Source organism: Heterocephalus glaber, unplaced genomic scaffold (assembly GCF_053883595.1).
Source record: "Heterocephalus glaber isolate CG9 unplaced genomic scaffold, H.glaber_assembly_v1.0 deba00001577, whole genome shotgun sequence".
Taxonomy (NCBI): domain Eukaryota; kingdom Metazoa; phylum Chordata; class Mammalia; order Rodentia; family Bathyergidae; genus Heterocephalus; species Heterocephalus glaber.
The window spans coordinates 9,262,993-9,281,694 of record NW_028258358.1 but is presented as its reverse complement, the minus strand read 5'-3'; the positions used below and the strand labels follow the sequence as shown (position 1 = coordinate 9,281,694).

General features: G+C 36.2%; 1 non-coding gene across 1 annotated transcript; it reads left to right on the top strand.

Moving 5' to 3' along the window:
- Positions 1-7,001: 7,001 nt before the first annotated feature.
- On the top strand, positions 7,002-7,190 carry LOC147823497 (U2 spliceosomal RNA). Its single transcript, XR_015443751.1, has one exon. It is a non-coding gene; the product is annotated as a U2 spliceosomal RNA (small nuclear RNA).
- Positions 7,191-18,702: the final 11,512 nt, after the last annotated feature.

Here is an 18,702-nt window from a genome sequence, read left to right as displayed (position 1 = left end):
CTTCCCTCCCTGACCCTTCCCCAGAACAAACATTTATTGAACATCTACTGTTTCTAGGCACTTATTTAGATACATGAAGCAGGTATGACTCAAGCCTTTGTTTGTGGAGACCATGTTCTGTAGTGGGGTCTTATCCTGATAGGCCTAGGCTCTAACATCTAGTGGCGTGGTCAAATGTGCAGAATGGGAAGGGATTGGATTACGATAATCTCTGGGATGTAAGGTGATTTTAGGCACTTTTAGTTTCTAGAAAAAAAAAGGAGTATATTGAATCTGATAAAATAAAAATTGTTTTAAAAATTAGCAGTTATAATATAGTCATTATTTGTGCATTAAGTATTAACATGATGCATATTTATTAGAAATGTGAAGATAACCCCCAATAGGGCATTTTCTTACCTCTTCCATCCAGCTGTTAGTCAGTAACAAATTATATTGTTAATAAAAGAGTATAGCACTAATATGAGTACAAACATATTCTAGGAAAGACCTTTAAACATTTTTAACTTAAATAAAATATATTCTTCAAAATGATTTTGGGAATTTAAATAATTTCTGGGAAGGTCTTAATAGCTATATGTATGTAGTTACACCTATGGTTGTAACTGGTTTCATAATTAAGCAATTGCTTCATACATATGAGAATAACAGCCAGACTTGGTGAAAAACAATAATAGAATTATCATATAAGTCTTTCGTGACCACTTTTAATTTTGTCACACCTATGCATATGCATGGTCTTATTTTGTTCAGCCATTCAGTGACTTGTAAGAAAAGTGAGGCAACTGTAACTAATCATAAACTTAAGCAATATTATGAGGTTTGCAAGTTGAACTATGGAAAAGTAGCAACTGGAAAATGAACACTCAGTATTTTTCCACTGTGAATTGCCTTGTCACCTTGAGCAGGCTCTTTAATTGTCTGCTCCTTAATCATTTACCGTCTGTTAGATGGGAAAACTTCCTCCATGGTTTTATAAAGATTAGATAATAACTATAAAGTAGTTTCTGGGGGAAAAAAAAAAGTTCTTGGCAGAGATGTAGCAGGGATAGATAATAGTTTATTATTAACTGACAAAATGGAATCAGATTATCTGAGTATGGGAAGAAGTAATGACTAAGAAGGCCAGAGCATTGTGCTGTGCATAATAGGTGTGAATCAGTGAAAATCAGAATGCACAACACTAGCCCTACATTCTTCCTGCCTCAGAGGCATCTCCTACTTAAATCTGACACCAGTTCTATAGCAGTCACAAAGGAAGAAAAAATTTAAAACTACACCTTTCAAGTATAAACACTTAAACTTCTTTGGGAAACAGATTAAATGTAATTATAGGCAAATGAGAGGTTTGTTCAGAAATGACTCCTCCTATTTCCAGCCAGTATTTCCAAAACCAATCAACAGCCAGAGAAAGAGGTGTTGAGAAAGACAAGCAGCTGGGTACTGTACTTTAGATATGGAAAATTTGCTTCTGTTGTAGGTGAGCCTCCAACGTGATTTTCCAATAGTGGCCTGTGAAGGAAGTATAGTGCTCTTGAAGGAGATGAGGCATCGAATCAGAAACAAACTGGGGACATCTGACCTGCAAGTGAACTTAGAGAGTGAGCTACAGATTAGATCACCTCACTGACACCCAACCTGGAAATCTCCATTGGAAAAATGAAAATATCATATTTTTATAGGGCTAGTATATTAATTGGTCTTTATATTTATTTTAAGAGAATCCCAACAAAAACATGATACTATCCCAAGAAGTCTGAATCCTGGGAAAATTGGTGTATATAGGTATGTGCTGTAGGCGTGTTTTGCAAAATTTCCACGTCACTGTGTTTTTATTTAAAGATATTGCCTCCCTTTCTATTAAAAGAAGCTCATTGTGAATTCTTTTGTAAAGAGCAGAAACTTTTGGCTAGGAAATAACTAACAAATAATTGACTCTTATAAGTGTAACATTTGCTTAAAGTGTAATGCTAATGGTAAGAAATCCTCTATATAAACAAATGTAGTCAATAAACATTTACATGAGCTCCTACTATATATGTAAGGCATTGCTTTTGGTGTATAAGGTACAAAAGAACAGATGGGACATCACCTTTCATCATTGAGCTCAATTTATTGAGGAACAGTAAACTGATTACTGTACAATTGATAATGTGAGATATAGCATAATATTATATGTTATATTTTTAAAATATAAAAAATGCTAATCACATTAATTTGAGAAATGCTTCATAGAGTGGGTGAAATTAGATGTGACTAATTAAATTAAAGAATGAGTAAGATTTTTTAAAAAATGGAAGAGGAAGTATACATATTTTATACACTGGATGAGTGTTGCAGAGTGGCCCAATTATGCAACTGTCTGGTGGGAGTGCAAAGGCAGGAGTGTGTCAGCCATGATGGGGCATTGTTACTTACCTTTATTACATAGATAATGGAGGATCATTAAATGTTCTTGAGCATGGACTGGTATCATTAGATTTGTGTTTCAAAATAATTAAATAGCAACGTGGCAAGTAAATTGCAAAGTAGAGAATTTGTGAACAGGGTAAATGAAGCATTTATTAGGTTAATTGGATAATGTATAAGAAAACATTGAGTAAGTGTATAAATAACCAGCTAAGTGCAAATTGCTAATGTTATGGTTCAGGGAAGAAATGAGTACCTAAACTGTGGAGGTGTCAAGGGCCTTGGGAAACAACACATATTTAAAAGACATTTTAGAGGTGGCAATGACAGTAATAATAGAGAAATTTACTGAGTGGATATTATGTTCTGGGCACTGTTCTAAATGTATTGAAAACAGTATTTCATTTAATCCTTACAATCTTTTAAGAAAGGTTAACCATTTGAAAGATCTGCAAACTGAGTGGAGACATGATGTAACTTGTTCAGGTGTGTTAACTGATAAGTGGTGAAGTGAGGAGGAGAATTCAGGCAGTCTACTTTCAGTTACACTTTTAGGTATAACTACACAAGAAGATAATGAATTGTATGTAGCAGGTAGAAGATAGGAGAAGCAAGAAATGATTTACAATCATTGTTTTAAAAGTGTCTTTTATAAACACTAGGTTTTCAGACTGTTAATAGATGTTATTTAGCAGAGAATTTTAACATCAAATAACATATTTTCTACTAAAGGAGACTTTTATTTATTTTTAAAATTAATTTTATTGGTACAATTTAAATATACATAATGATCACATTCATCAAGGGGGATTTGTACCTGTATATGATGTAGCTTGATTCTTCTTTATTTTCCCATTCTCTCTCCCTCCCTTCAACCTCCCCTTATTTACAAATCTTTGTTTCCATTTTTTCCTTCTTTTATCAATTTTTTTTTCTTTTCCCTTCTCCCTCTTTCACACTTTTCCTTTCCTTTTGAACAGTTTCTTCCTATTTCATATTATCTAGTATACATCTTGGTCCTTATTTACCCTTTCAGTTTCTTGGACTAGAGAGACAGTGCGATATTTACACATATGTGTCCGATTTATTTCACTTAAGAGTATAGTCTCAAGTTGCATCCATTTAGCTATAAATGACTCTCAAGTTTATCTTTCTTGGTTTTTTTTTTTTTTTTTTGGTACCAGAGATCAAACTCAGGTCCTTGCCCTTGCGCAGCAGGCGGTAAAACCACTGAGCTAAATCCCCAGCCCAAGTTTGTCTTTCTTTACGGCTGAGTAGTACTCCATTGTATAAAAAAAACCCCATATCTCTTTTACCCATTCATCAGTTGATGGGGATTTGGGTTGTTTCCAAGATTTACCTACTACAAACTGTGCCACTATAAACATGAGTGCACATATATCACGGTGGTATGATACTTTTAATTCCTTTGGGAAGATACCCAGCAAGGGAATAGCTGAGTCAAATGGGACCTCTCATCCTAATTTTTTGAGGAATTTCCATAATGATTGCACCAGTTTACACTCCCACCAACAGTGGAGAAGGGTTCCTTTTTGCCCACAGCCTCACCAGCATTTGTTGTTGGTTGATTTCTTGATAATAGCCACTTCTACTTCTTCATCTGAGAAGATGAAGATGCCCATTTTTGGATTGGGTCTTTAAATTTGTGGGGGGCTGATTTTTAAAAATTCTTTATATGTTCTAGAACAGAATACCAAAAACAATTCTGAGCAACAAAGACAAATCAGGGGGCATCATAATCCCTGACTTGAAACTATACTACAAAGCCACTATGAGAAAAACAGCAAGGCACTGCCAAAAAATAGACCTGAGGCAGAAACAACATCAAACATACTCAGCCACCTTGACTTTGACAAAGGTGCCAAACATGTTTGCTGGTGGAAGGCTAGCCTCTCTTTAGTAAGTGGTGCTGGAAAAAATGGCTTTCTACATGCTGAAGATTAAAACTAGACCCATATCTCTCACCATTTACTAAACTAAAATCAAAATGGATAAATGATCTAAATATTAAAACAGAAACACTAAATCTTCTGGAAGAGAGAATAGGTAGAGCCCTTGAGGACATAGGGATAGGTAACAACTTCATGAACAAAACCCAAACTGCATGAGAAATAGTGCAAAGAATCCACAACTAGGATCTCATCTTATTAAAAAGTTTTTGCACCATAAAAGAAATCACAAACAGAGTAAAAAGAAGACCCACAGCGTGGGAAAAAATTTTAGCCAGTAGCCCCTCTGATGGAGGAGACTTTTAGAAGTTTAATTTTCATTGAAAACCTTCAAGTAAGTGTGATATATAAAATTTTCCAGGCTTATTTTACCATGGATCTCATTATTTAAACTTTTGGGGTGTGTGTGTGTGTGTGTGTGTGTGTGTGTGTGTGTGTGTGTGTGTATGGTGTGTAACATAATCAGGAAACTGCTGATATAGCTGTCCTACTTTGGGCACCAGATACAGGAGGAGCAGTGTTGTGGATTAAATGGCAAATTTGGGTTTAACATTTTAAATGTCAGGTGCTTGAAAGGAGCATGCATAATAGAATGATGTGGATTTGGGTCTTGAGAAATGGGTCAGAAGTAGAGATGTAGAGGTACAAGTCCTTCATATGTGGATGGCAATGAAGACTTGAGCTCAGTGAAAAGGCTGAGCTTGCTAAGGGGAAGAGCAAAAGAGGAGATAAAGGGGTACATTTTGGATGCTGCCTATGTGATGTCAGTTCATTCAGGACCAGTGGCTATTTAGCAGATATTTAACTTTGATAACATTTTGTTAAGTCATTTCAGCATCTCCGTATGTAAGATTTAAGTCTTATTCTAATAATCATATTTCTCCAGTATGACTAACCACATGGAACGTGAATGTCTTAATTGAGAAAAACATTAGCCTGGTTCATTTGGGAACAAGTGGCCTTAATACAAACACAGAATAACTGAACCTTAAGTGTAATGGTGTGCATCCATGGTTGCATTCTAAATGTCACTTGCCCCCATGACTGCCTTATAGAAATTTAAGGAAATACTATTATTTTCTTAAAGCTAATATGGCCTTGAATTTTAAAAAGAGGTCTCATATTAATTTAATCCATGGCAACAGAGATTTTTTTCAAACCAAATAGTTCCAGGAGGATCTATTTTAGCAGCAACATCTGTGAACCATTCTAAAAGCTTGCAATAAAAAAAAAAATCATATAATATCTGACCAGAAACAACAAAGCCAAATTGGATTTCTCTCTGGAAAATGAGATTCAAATTATGTTTTAAACCTACAGACTTTTAGTGGGAAAGGTAAAAAAATATTATATTTAAGTCATTTAAAAACAAGTAATTTCAGACATGTACACTATTGAGTCACAGATTTTGTTGAAGATGTGTTTCAGTGTCAAGGCCAATGTTAATCTAAAGAGAGGTAGAATTAAAGAGAGAGAAGAAGCGTCAGCTAACTTTTTTTACGTTCTCCTGACGTCTCCCCAGTTCATTTCACGTACCTTTGCTAGATGAACATACCTAGAGAAAAACTCTTGGTCCTATAATTTTCTCTGGTTGCAAATCTTAATGGTTCTCCACCACATAGATCTTGAAGACCAAAGTCCTTAAGTGGACATCAGAGTACTGCAAGCTCAGGCCTTTGTTTCACCTCTCCATCTAATCTATCGCTCTGCTTTTTCCTGGGAGATTCCAGCCAATTCTACTGCTTGTTTACCATTCACGAGCCCTGCATTCGTTTTGCTCCTTTACTGATGTTATTCCTCCTTCTTAGCTTCCTTTTCTTACCTGACCAGTTCCAGATAGAGGTAAATCTCTTCTCTCTTATATTATTTCACGTGGAATACATAATACACTTAACGATTTCCCAATGTGTGTTGTTGTTATATAAGAAGACTGTGTGGTATGGCAGAAAGATTTATGCAGGTTTGATGATCAGCCAGACATAACTAAATGGCCTTTGGAAATACTTTTAACCTGGCTGAGCCTTAATTTCCTTATCTTTAAAATAGAGAAAAACTGTCATGTGTTAGATTCTTCAGCACTTGGCTTGGCATGCAGACATTAATTTCATTTTCAATAGAGCTTAATGTCATTTTTGTTTTCCAAGTAGGTAAATATCTCCAAAGAGTGGAGAAAAAAAATATTCAATTGTTAAAACAGTAAAAGAAATAATGTGTGCAAAACACATAGATAGTTCCTTATACAGAATAACCTTAGTAAACGGCAGATCTATCATTGTTATTAGAGTATAAACTTCAGTAACAATGGCCTGTATTCAATTCATCTTTCATGGCAGTGTTCAGCAATGTTTAGCAGTGTTTAGTTGGTGCTCACGTACGATTTGTGGAATGTATACTTCTATATTGCTTGGATCCGGTTTGTGAATAAGAAATAATGTTTCGGGTAAATCCAAGGATAGATGCATGTGGTTAGGTTTTATTTCTAAAACAATTCAATTGCATAAGCATTTATAAATTTGGCAGCCAATTCAATACCAAAAAGCATAAAGAACAGAACTCAGGAGAAAATATTTTTAAAATTATTTTACTTTTTAAAAAAACCTGTTACTTAAAAAGAGCATACACTTCACTTCTTAGCCTTTTGGCTAAGATCAAGTATAATATCTGTTCTTATCAGTTTACTATCTGATACATCCTCTTTCTACAGACAGTATATTACATGATTTTTGGAGCAGGAAATGGAATAGGAGCTTGCTTAATTCACTCCATCCAACAGCCTTCTATTGTAGTATCTCCAGGAATGGTGCAACTCCCTCACGGGAATTTTAAAAATACATAAGTAAAAGACACACAAAAATAAAATTTATCATGCCAACAATTTTAAGTGTACAGTTCAAAAGTGCTAAGTATATTCAACTGTTGTAAATATAGTTCTATAGATATCTAGATCATGCAAATCTAAAACTCTATCCTCATGAAAAAACAATTCCTCTCTATTCTTTCTCTAGGCTTTGGCCACCACCATTCTATTTTTGATTTCCAAAGAGAAAATATTAAATAAAAAAAGAAGAAGAGAAGAGCATTCCACTATGAATACTTCATGCATTGATTACCATAGGAGGTGAGAAAAAACGAAGGAAAGCGGAAAACAGAGAGGTGTCCCTGGCACAGACATGTCACATGCTGAGTTAGAGACTGAAACTTGGAGCAGGCCAGTACTTGGTTGGGAAACCAGGATGAACATCAAGTCCTGTCTAGGAAGCCAGAGGTGGAGTAGCGCAGCAAGGCCAGGTCAGTTTCTAAATATCAGAGCAGGGACAGGCCAAGAGCAGAATTATCTGGGAGATTCCAGAATCACAGTCTGAGGGAAAACATGAGGTACCAGTAAGAAGTTGGAGGAAGTGGAGAAAAGCGCTGCAGAAGGGAAGGGCAACTCACTTGCTTCTTGTGGCTGTGTCTGAAGGTCTTGAGCAACTTCTAAGGATCCAATCATGGGCCCCCTGGGCAATGCTGGGAGGGGCCTTTTGCCCTGGGTTGGATGAATGGGCAGCAGATGAGAAAGGAGCTCTGCCCACTCTCCCCTGACCAATTGGTGCTTATAAGCACCGAGAACTGAAGTTCATAAATCTTTTCACCTAATTTCAACTGTACGAAGATAATTGAGGGGGAAGTAAAGGAGAGGTGCCAAAAAACACAAAATAAAGCAGAATTTGTCTAGGTCCCACCCTCTTTTAGATGGCCCTGCAGGGGAAAGACAGTGCTTAAGAAAAAACAAGGAGAAAAAAACCCAAACCTAAAAACCTCTAAATTAAACATCAAACCTAGATTCTTTTTCATCTCCACCCAGTCTTTTTATATATGACCTTTGGCTGGTCCAATCTTTGGCTCCCCTTCGGATCAATTTCCTTGCAATTTTCAAGGACTTTCAAGGTTCAAGCAAATTAACTGAATAAAGACAGATATTTTGCTCCCCTTGTATGATGACTATTTATTTTAGTGTTTTGATTCTCAAAATCATCCCATGATCTTATTAAAAGTTAACATTCATCGTGCACATATCTGAAGACTAAGGTTAATCCAAAGGACAAAACAAAATGAACTTTAATAAATCATTTAACTACTGCAAATAAATCAATTCCTTGACTATGAAATGCTGAAGGGCAAGTTTCCTCCTGTATTCACACCTATCTTTCTGAGATATTGTGGTAGTCTGTGTGGGATAGGAGGGCAGGCTTAGATGGGAAATGGCCCCATTCATTCTGCAGTAAGTGAACACTATAAATACAATAATGAATAGACACACACAGCCCTTTAGTTCTTGGAGCTTACAGTCTAATGTGGAATAAGAGAGCTTATATTTTAATGTGAAATAAAGTAGTAAATATAATCTAGAAATGAAACAAGATGTTGGCACCCATAAGAAGTTATAGGAAGGTAATAAACAGCAAAAGTGATATAAAATGAGAGAGTTAGAGAAGAAATGCTCCGGAATGGAGAACCAAGTTTTTTTTAAGTGTGCAAATATGTGCAGATGATTTATTACATTTTAATGCCCGCTTATGCTTTTGTCCACAGTCAGCTCATAGTAGTGCTCCTACTGTATCACCTCCTGACCAAGGAAAGGGAGTGATCCAGTCATCTTCCCATAGCTCTGGCTTGATACTTCTTCCTCTCTCTTTGTCTAAAGTCCTTCATTTTTGTCCCCTTGTGCCTTTGTTTTCTATTTCTGCTGTAACAAATTACCACAAATTAATTGGCTTAAAACAACAGACATTATTACTGTACGGTTCCCGAATTCTGATAAAATCTCACTAGGGTAAAATCATGTGTCAGCATAGTTACATCCCTTCCAAGGCTGTAGGGAAGAATCCATTTCCCTGATTTCCAGCTTCTAGGAGCTCACACTCCCTGGCTGCTGGTTGCTTTCCTCCATCTTCAAGACGAGTGCTGAAAGCACCTCCTTGGGACTACTTAGCCATTACATCTCTTTCTGATCACATCTGAAAAAGGGTCTTCATTTTTAAAGACTCAAGTGATTTAGATTGGTTCCACCTACATAGTCTAGGCTAATCTTCCCATCTCAAAATCATGTCTGCAAAATCACTTTTGGCACATGGGGTCATATGTTCATAGGTTCCATAGATTATGGACATGGACATGTTGAGGCCAATTATTTTAACTACCACACTGAGATAACTAGAACTTTTGTGTTCCTTACAAAGAGAATTAAAGCCTTTTCAATACAGTACATCATCCCTTGCTATAGTTCTCTCAACACCTTCTCTATATAATTGACAATCTTTTTTTAAACTCCAAGGCTATAACAAAAAAATATGACCAAAATTTTTTCTATTCTTGGGATCCCTATTTAATTTTGAAATATCAATTTTATTTGCTTATTGGTACATGCTTGTGATACATATTGAATACATTTATTGTGAGGAGTTGATACATGAACATACTGTATCAACTTAAAAAAAATAATTTGTGCTTCTCCTTTGCTGTTACTCCCAACACATGCCAACAGTGTCTGCTGGGTAATCCTGCAGTGGGCTCTGCTGTTAAGTTACTATATCTGTACTTGCCTAGAAGGAAGCTTGGAGGAAGCCAGGTGTTCAAGTGAATCATGCAAACCCAGAGACCCCTTAAGTCCACCCTGGCTGTTTTACTATTTTGTCCTGCTCATACCATTCATTCACATACTCTATTAGAGAAGCGATGCTTGTAGTATGTGTCACAATACATCATTTTCTCTTATTGCTTAATATTTTTATTAAACTTGGGGAGAAAAGTGGCCCTTGTGTGCATCTATGTTTTCATCCTTGGGTTTGCCATCAATATATTCATGAAGATTCCTTTTCCATAGAGTTTTTATAATGAATAGCCAGTTCATAAAAACTCCCAAATGGCTTGTGAATGCCAAGAAATAATTCAGTCATATTAATTAATCTTTTATGTGCAAATTTTGTACTTCATTGTAGGAGCGGACAAAGATAGTTATAGGAACACTTCTGATTTTGTGTTTGAGGGTCTGAGGAAGATACACTGGATGAAAACCAATGTTTGCTTCAACAAGCACTTACTGAGATTATCCTAGACATTAGAAACCATATTAGGCACAATGAACAAAAAAATCTTCTGCAAATTTATCAGGATGCTGGTTTCCTCTGAACTCAACAAATCATTGGCTTCTAATTTCTTGAGGCACATACAAGTGATTACAATTTTCATAAACACAAATATCTGGTTATTTTTGTAACAGTCTTGTTGATAAAATAACTGAGACATAGAGCTCTAGCGAGAATTTTTGTATTTTAGCTAAGCCAATACTTAACTATAAAGTAATAAAAAAAATAGCAGTAAAAATTGAATGAGCTAATTCATGATGATTAATCTCTGGGGTGTTATCTGAATTGTTATCTGCCCAAGAAAAACAAAAAGAAAAGAAAGAAACACATATGCTGAGAGAAGAGAAGGTTTGGAGATAAGTAAACAGCAGAAGTCTTATCTGGATGATGCTTGTGCTCCGCTCATGTCCATCTGCTACACGGGGTACCTTGTTGCTCCTTTGTGTTAGAATGATGGCCTACATGTCATTATGAGGTGAAAAGAGGAAAAGTTTTAGAAGAGTGAATGCTAGAAGTGCTCATGTCTTAGTCACTTTGGCTGGGACACAATGCCTGACAGACAACTTAAAGGTGGGAAGGCTGATTTTGGCTCACAGCCCACAGTTGGCCAGCTCCAAAACAGCATTCAGAAGGGCATAGCAGAGGAAAGCTGCTCACACCACCATGGCCAGGAAGCAGACAGCAAAGGAGGGAGAACTAGTCTTCAATTTGGGTTTGTCTGATTTTACTCTTGCAAGGTTTAGGTTAAAGCAGTGTCCTGTTCTCAGAGCAGATATCTGCAGGCATGGGGTGTCCGTGTTGATAATCCTTCAGGTCAGGGTATTATCCTGTGTCTCCTACACAAGTGTATTGGTTTTCATCATGCCCCCAGTGAGCCCCCTCTTCCATCCAGACTCTACTTTGCATCAGCACACTCAGCGGCTGAACTCACTAATGGATGAATCTGCTCATGAGTATAGCACTCGCATGATCCAACCACCTTCCAAAAGCCCCGCATCTGAGCTCATGAGGGTTTGGCGGGACATTCCAGGTCTGAACTACAACAGCTAGGGGAAAGGGTCAAGGAGGAGGAGAATCTAGGGAAATTGGTGGGAGCACAAGGATATACCCAGACACTGGAGAAAATGGGGTGGGAGCAGTAGGAGAGGATAGAATAAGAGGCAAGTATAAGAAGGAGAGAGAATTGAACAAAACAAAAGGAGTGATAATGACAGGAAAGACGTAATACAGAGGAGAATAAGAGGAAAAGGGGAAGCGGGTTGAGGGTGAAAGGAAAAATATTTAAAAGGGGAAAACAGCCTTCAGTAAGAGAGACAGACTGAAACGTTCACAACATTCTCTCCTTGTGCTGGATTCTGAGATCCAATGTCTGTTGTTGCCATAGTCATTTGACAACCTAGTCATGGGGCTAATAATAAAGGAACAAGTCCCAGTCCTGAACAAAAGCAGTGCCCCTCAGCTCTTTCTGTGTCATTTCACTTGCTGTCCAGGAAGCTGATCTGCAGTTAAGGAACAGGACAGTGCTCTCTAGGATAATGGGGCTAAGGGTGAGGTGGACCATGCCTGGCTAGAAGCACCTCCGCTCCTCTCCAGGTAGAAACCCATCCTCATGCAGAGGAGTGGACGATGCTCAGTTTCCCCATCTATTGTAACAAAACAAAACTTCCTCCTCCTGTTACTTTGAGAACAGTGAGTACTCAGCAAATCAGAGTAGGAGAAGAAGCCAAGGGCGAAGTTGTTTTATAGTTCTACTTGGCCAGCAAGTCTCTCCTCTGACTCACAAAAATCCCTCAAGAAAACAGCCTAGAAATAAACCTAGAAGAGTTGTGTACTGTCTTCAAACTGCATAGTAGACTGTCAGTGTTTGAAAAGTGGTGTTACTTGTGGGGTCAGTGGGTGCCAGAAATAAATAAAGGACCTTCGTTGTGTCTGTTTAAAAGTGAGCACAATTTGATTTGGCTCTTGTGACTACTATTGTAAAAGTATGTAAATAAGAACAAAGTAAGTTTGGGGCACATTGGTTAAAATATAGTGAATTGTCTCATGGGTCAGGCTTTGCCTAAGACTGTGGTGCATTATAAGAGAACTGACATCATTTTTAATATTGATTCTTCCCACCGCTGGACACTGTGCGTCTCTCCATGTAGTTAGAGCTTCTCTAATATCTTTCCATAAGTTTATAATGATTTCTTAAAAGGTCCTGTACATTTTTGTTAGATTTATTTCTGGGTATCTTATATTATTGTTGTTAACATTGCATTTTTAAAATTCATTTTCTCTTTTAGAATAATGTATGGGCAAGTTATTTCTGTTGCATAATGATTCTTTATTCTATACCCTCTCTGAAATCCCTTATTTATTATCATTTTCTGCAGATTATCTTTTATTCTGTGTATTTATACTCACCCAATTCGTAATCATAATAGGTGTTTTTTTCCTTATTTATTTATTATTGGTCTTATTGTGCTGATTAGACTCCAGTTGAAGTGGTTACATTGAGTATCTTTGTCTTGCTTCCTGTTTCAATATTTTCATGTTTTAATGGAATGTTTAATTCCTGTGATGCATGATGTTTGTTATGGGTTTTGAAAGACATTATCAAGATGAATAAATCAGTCTTATTCTTAGTTTTCTAAGAGTATCAAATCAAATGTTGCTAAATATTGTTAATTTTTCCTACACCTATTCAGATTATCATACTATATTTAATTTTTAAAAATCTATATTATAGAAAATATACTTAAATTATTGCATTGCTAGGTTTGGCTTTCTCTGTTTAAGAGAAGTTTACATTTACAAAGATAAAGGAAATTAATGTATAATTTTTCTTTCTCACCATACACTTTTCTGACTTCATACATTTTTCTGACTTTCATAAATTTTTCTGATCAAGTTCTGTGTGAATATATGGTTAAGGGTTATGGACTGGTCTCTTTTAGACTTTCCTAGAACAATTGCATATGAAACAAATGATCTAGTTCATGAATGCTTGGTAGAATTTGTACAATAGCCTAAGCGGTGTCGGCTGTGTGTGAGAGGAGAGTGTGTGTGGTAAGAGGCATAGTCATATATACTGTACCACATTTTTCATGAATCGATTTTGGTGAGTTATATCTTTCCAAGAAATTGTTCCTTCACTCAGGCATACAAATTTATTAATATAAAATTATTGATGGTACTTTCTTATTATATTCTATCTAGGCTGTATTTGCAATATATTCCTCTTTCTATGTCTAATATTGTTTATTGTTTTTACTCTGTTTTTCTTTCCTTGAGGAATCTTATGGAAGATTTATCTATTTTATTGGCTTTTCAAAGAACAAATCATTAATATGGTATTTTTATGTAAGGCTGTAGGCTATTTTAAGTAATTTCTGCTCTTTTTTTTCTTCTTTTCTTTTTTAGTTTTCTTTTTTTTCTAACTCCTTGAGGTGGCCATGTAACTCATTAACTTTTATTCAAATATAACATTTAAAGCTAAAAATCTCATTACTGCTTTGGTGGTTTCCCATAAATTTTGTTATATAGTATTTTCTTACATATTTACATTCTGAATATTTTCTAATTTGCATTATTCTATAAATATACATATATTTCCATGTACTGATTTTCAAATGTATGGCTTTTAAAATTCAGATATATTTCCATTTCCAATTTTTAATTCATATTTTAATCAGAAAACACAGTTACCTAGAATATGCCATGATTTCTAATTTGGATGAGGCTGTGATGTTGGCTAGTTTATACATCTGCTGCATTCCTGAAAAGAAAGAAAAGACTCCTACATTCTTCCGGGAAATGTAGAAGGACCGAGGATATTGAAAGGACCTCCCTGTAACATTCCTATAGAAAATGGCTCATTTGGGTCACTTACCACACAAATTCTCCCTTTTCCCTTCCTACACTGGTCCAAACTCCTCACTCATCAGGGTCAGCCATTGACTGATTATAAATTTTAAAATTTTCATCTTTGCACACTAACTTCAAGATAGTGAATGCTCTTGGATATTTCTTACCCTGGTAAAAACTGCTTTCCCTGTATAGAAAGCAGAAGACTTTCTCTTCAGGTTGTGTCAAACTCTCAGTATTTGTGGAACAGTTTTGCCAGTAAGATCAGTTAGTGAGAAAAAATGAATTGACCTCAATTTTTCAGTAACTTTTTTGGAGAAGAGAGGGTGGTACTGGGGATTAAATTTAGGGCTTTTGCACTAAATCCATTATTTTGAGATAGGGTCTCACTCAGTCACTAACTTACTCAGGTTGAGCTCCAGCTTAAAATCTTTTTGTCTCAGCTTCACAGGGCATTGGGATTTTGTGTGTGTCACCATGCCTGACTTCAGTAACTACTTTTAAATGGGCATAACTTCATTTGTAGGCAATAAAGGGCTGAAGGCCCTAATGACACTTAATTTCAAAAAGTATGAAAACCTCCTTTATTTCCCCCCTCTGTGCAGGAAGTATTCTATAGTCAGTTAGCTGGGCAGAAATATGAAATGAAATTGTCAAATTTATTGTTTGTGTTTGGTTTTAGTGCTAGAAGTGACTTAAGAGATTAGTAAAGGGTTTCATTTAATAGGTGAGGAAACTAAATCTCAGAAAGATTAGCCAAGGCTTGTATTTAACAAATGAGGAAAGTGAGTCTCAGAAAGACTTAAGAATTTGTCTGTAATCAGTACACCTTGTTCCTGGAAAAGCTTGAAATGAAATCAGTGTTTTGCCTCCCTCACCACTACACTGCCTTATTTGAATGCTCTTTGTAAAACTTCTAACTAAAGATGTGAAGATTTCTTTTTTCCACAGCTCAAAATTTAGCTTGTAAATGTCCTGATGAGCTTCAAATTTGGCAGAGTTGCAAAATCTACAAAAGAGTAGGGGGTGGGAATTTTCCATACTTCTTGGATTATCAAAATCTGAAATTATGGCATATGGTATTGCAAGAGATCCTCAGATCCTGGCAATATGATGTTAAATGTTTCCATTTTTGTTAGAACATGAAACAGGCTCCTTTCCTCATGAGAGCAAATATTGGATATAATGTGAGATCAACAAATGGGTCCTCAACAGCTAGTATAAATGAAATAGCAGACTATCAAAAGAATAGTCAATAATGACAAAAGTCAACACAATACACAAATCAAAGGGTATGCTGATAGAGGCAAATGAAATATCAAGCTCAATTACTCTTAGCTATCTGAGACTATCTTTTGAGGCATGATAAAAGCTGTAGAATCTTTCAGTTGAGTTGTTCTGCTCTGACTTTTTTGCTAGGCCATGGCTGGACCACAGCCTGTGGCAGTAAGAAGAAAAGATATGGGAATCAGGCAGAGGGTGGGCTACAACAAGCTACTACAGCATGTTAAGAGCATCCAATGTCCATTAAATAATAACAGATTTAAAGTAGAGAAATAATTTAGTTAGATTTGAAATTATCATTCTGGATAAAGTGTGAATAATCAATTAGTTGTGTGCAGGAATAATGGCAGGAAACCCAGTTGCGAAAGTACTAAGACTCTCCCAAATAAAAAGATCTATATTGAGGCCTAGATATGGGGATGGACTTGAGAAGAGAGGATTGGAAAATGTTAAGGTGATAAAGTTTTGAATATAATAAATGAAAGAAAAAGATGAATCTATAAACTCTGAACTATCCAATTATTGTTTTATTCATTATGCAAATCACCATTATCTCATATTTAACATGTCATAGTACAGTAAAGTTATTTATTGAATAGACTGAGAAACATGCAGATTCTACCTGGGAACTCAGTTTTACTCCATTGCCCACTGCCCACTCTGGTTTACTCCACTTATAACAATTTTACAAACACATATTTTACAAAGACAGGTTTGGTCTTGGGTTACTTGGATAGACATGTGATTCACCAAGCCAAGAAAGATTACAGGAGCCTGTTTGGAAAAAATAAAAATAAGGGCTTGTTTTCAGACATGTTGTGTTTTACTTATTTCTTTTTACAACAATGGAGAAGAAACTGACCTGGAGATTTGCATTTGGTAGTGCTGAGCAAAGAAGTGAGTCACTTAGGGGAAGTGAGATTTCCTAGTGAGAAGGATGGAGGAAGAGGCCAGGACAGAGCCCTGCCAAAATAGTAACACTGAGGAGGAAGGTGGGAGAGTTGAAGTCCACTGTGGGAGTCTGAGAAATCAGGCAGATAAGAGTCTGAGAATTTAGCCTTACAGAGAATGATTTTCTAGAAACCAAATGGTGAGAGAGTTTCTGGAACAATAGAATTAAGTACCTCAAAGAAGTCAAGCAAAACAGGTACTAAAGACTAAAGATTTACAAGAAGTTCAAAGGAGTATTCCCAAACAGAGAGGATGTGTGGTTCAATAGCAGAAGTAGTGACAATAATAAACTTAAGGTGATCAGAGCAGTATACTAAGGTAATCAGCTAGAATGGACAAGGAGAAAGATTATCAGGGGACACATTGAGTTGATGTTAAAGAACCCAAATTTGTTGTGGCAAGAGGAAATTGAATACAATTGATAATCAGAATTTAAAGATGATAGATAGACAGACAGACAGATAGATAGATAGATAGATAGATAGATAGATAGATAGATAGATAATGACTGATAGATAAGTGGATGATAGATGATAGTCTTTGTCCTAAGTGCCAAATTCACCCTTGCAATGGTTGGAGTAAATGCTTTTGTCAGATAGAGTTCCTCTTTCCCATGGACAAGGCTGAATAAACACTGATAAGTTATGTTAACAAATCTTGAACTGTCTAATTATTGTTTTGTTAATTACTCAAATCACCATGTTTAATATGTCACGGTACAATAAAGTTATTTATTGAATAGACAGAGATACATGCAGATTCTACCAGGAACTCAGTTCACTCCATTGCACACTCTGGGTTACTCCACTTACAACAGATCATCCAGCTGTTATTTACCTAGCACGGTCCTTCCATGATCTTGCCATCAAATCTTGGGCTTGTGCCCTATCTAAAGCTGTTGGCCACTGTGTCTGAAGAAGGACCTCCCTTGGAGGTGAGGCAATGAAACAGGGAGGGCATCTTATGCTACAGGAACAACTAAGTCACATTTGGGGGTCAGGAAAGTCAGAAGGGAGCTCTTTTCTCCCACGGCTGTCCATTTTTCTTCTCCTGCTTAACTTTAATCTTTCTTTTCTTCTGCTTAATTCTCCTCATCTCCAATATATTTTTTGTTCATTTTTCTCTCATTTTTTTCTTTTCAACCCTATTGTTGGCTACCTGTGACATTTTGTGTGGCAAAAAGACTCTGTGGACTCATGATTTTATGTAATAGCTACAATCCTTTCTCTTTGATGATGAATTTTCTTCCCAAGATCTCGTTGAGATGAACTTCATAGTGAGACATTAACATCTTTTTGTTTCATATGCATCTTGGGGATGTGAGAGGTTCCTTTTGACTGTTGAGACCAGACTCCCATACATAAACCTCTTAAGACAACTCAATTCATTAAGTGAGTTTTTACCACTTCTAACACAGAGATACCAGCCTATGTGCACATGGAATTGCCACACAGGGGTCAATTATGAGCTAGGAAGGAGCTCTCTCAATGCTCATTACATGATGAAAAGCATTTTTATTAAAGGAAAGCTCTCAAGCCATCAAAAATATTTATGATAAGCTATTTAAATTTTGGCTCATACATAGTTCTCATACATCACAGACACTCAAACAGATATTTGTAAGATGATTGAATAAATGATTATTTTGGATCACTATTATTAGAAATATTAAAAACACATTAAGGTTATTTTACAGAGGACATTAGTTGTCCAAAAATATTTATTACATCTTTTCATATAATCTTAAAGCAAGCTGTGTACTCTGTGGGATTATTTGTTTTCTTTAGTTCACAGAATTCTTTTCAAAATGTTAAAGATATTAATATTGTGCCTTAAACTTGTGAATAGTTCTTGGCTAAATAGAGGAGAATCCTGGAATTTCAGTATATTACACCAAGTCCTCAGCTGTGGCTCCCCTCTTACCTCTAACATGCAACCCCAAAGTCACATAACCTCATCATTTATCCCCAGGACACAACTTAGAGTGTGTTTGTTTATGAATAGATCTGCAATAGGTCCACAGGAGCTCAGCAGTGTAAAATTTGGAATAAATAACACCCATGGTCAAGAGTTGTCCACAAAATGAACTTCATTCTACTATTTTCATAAACCTC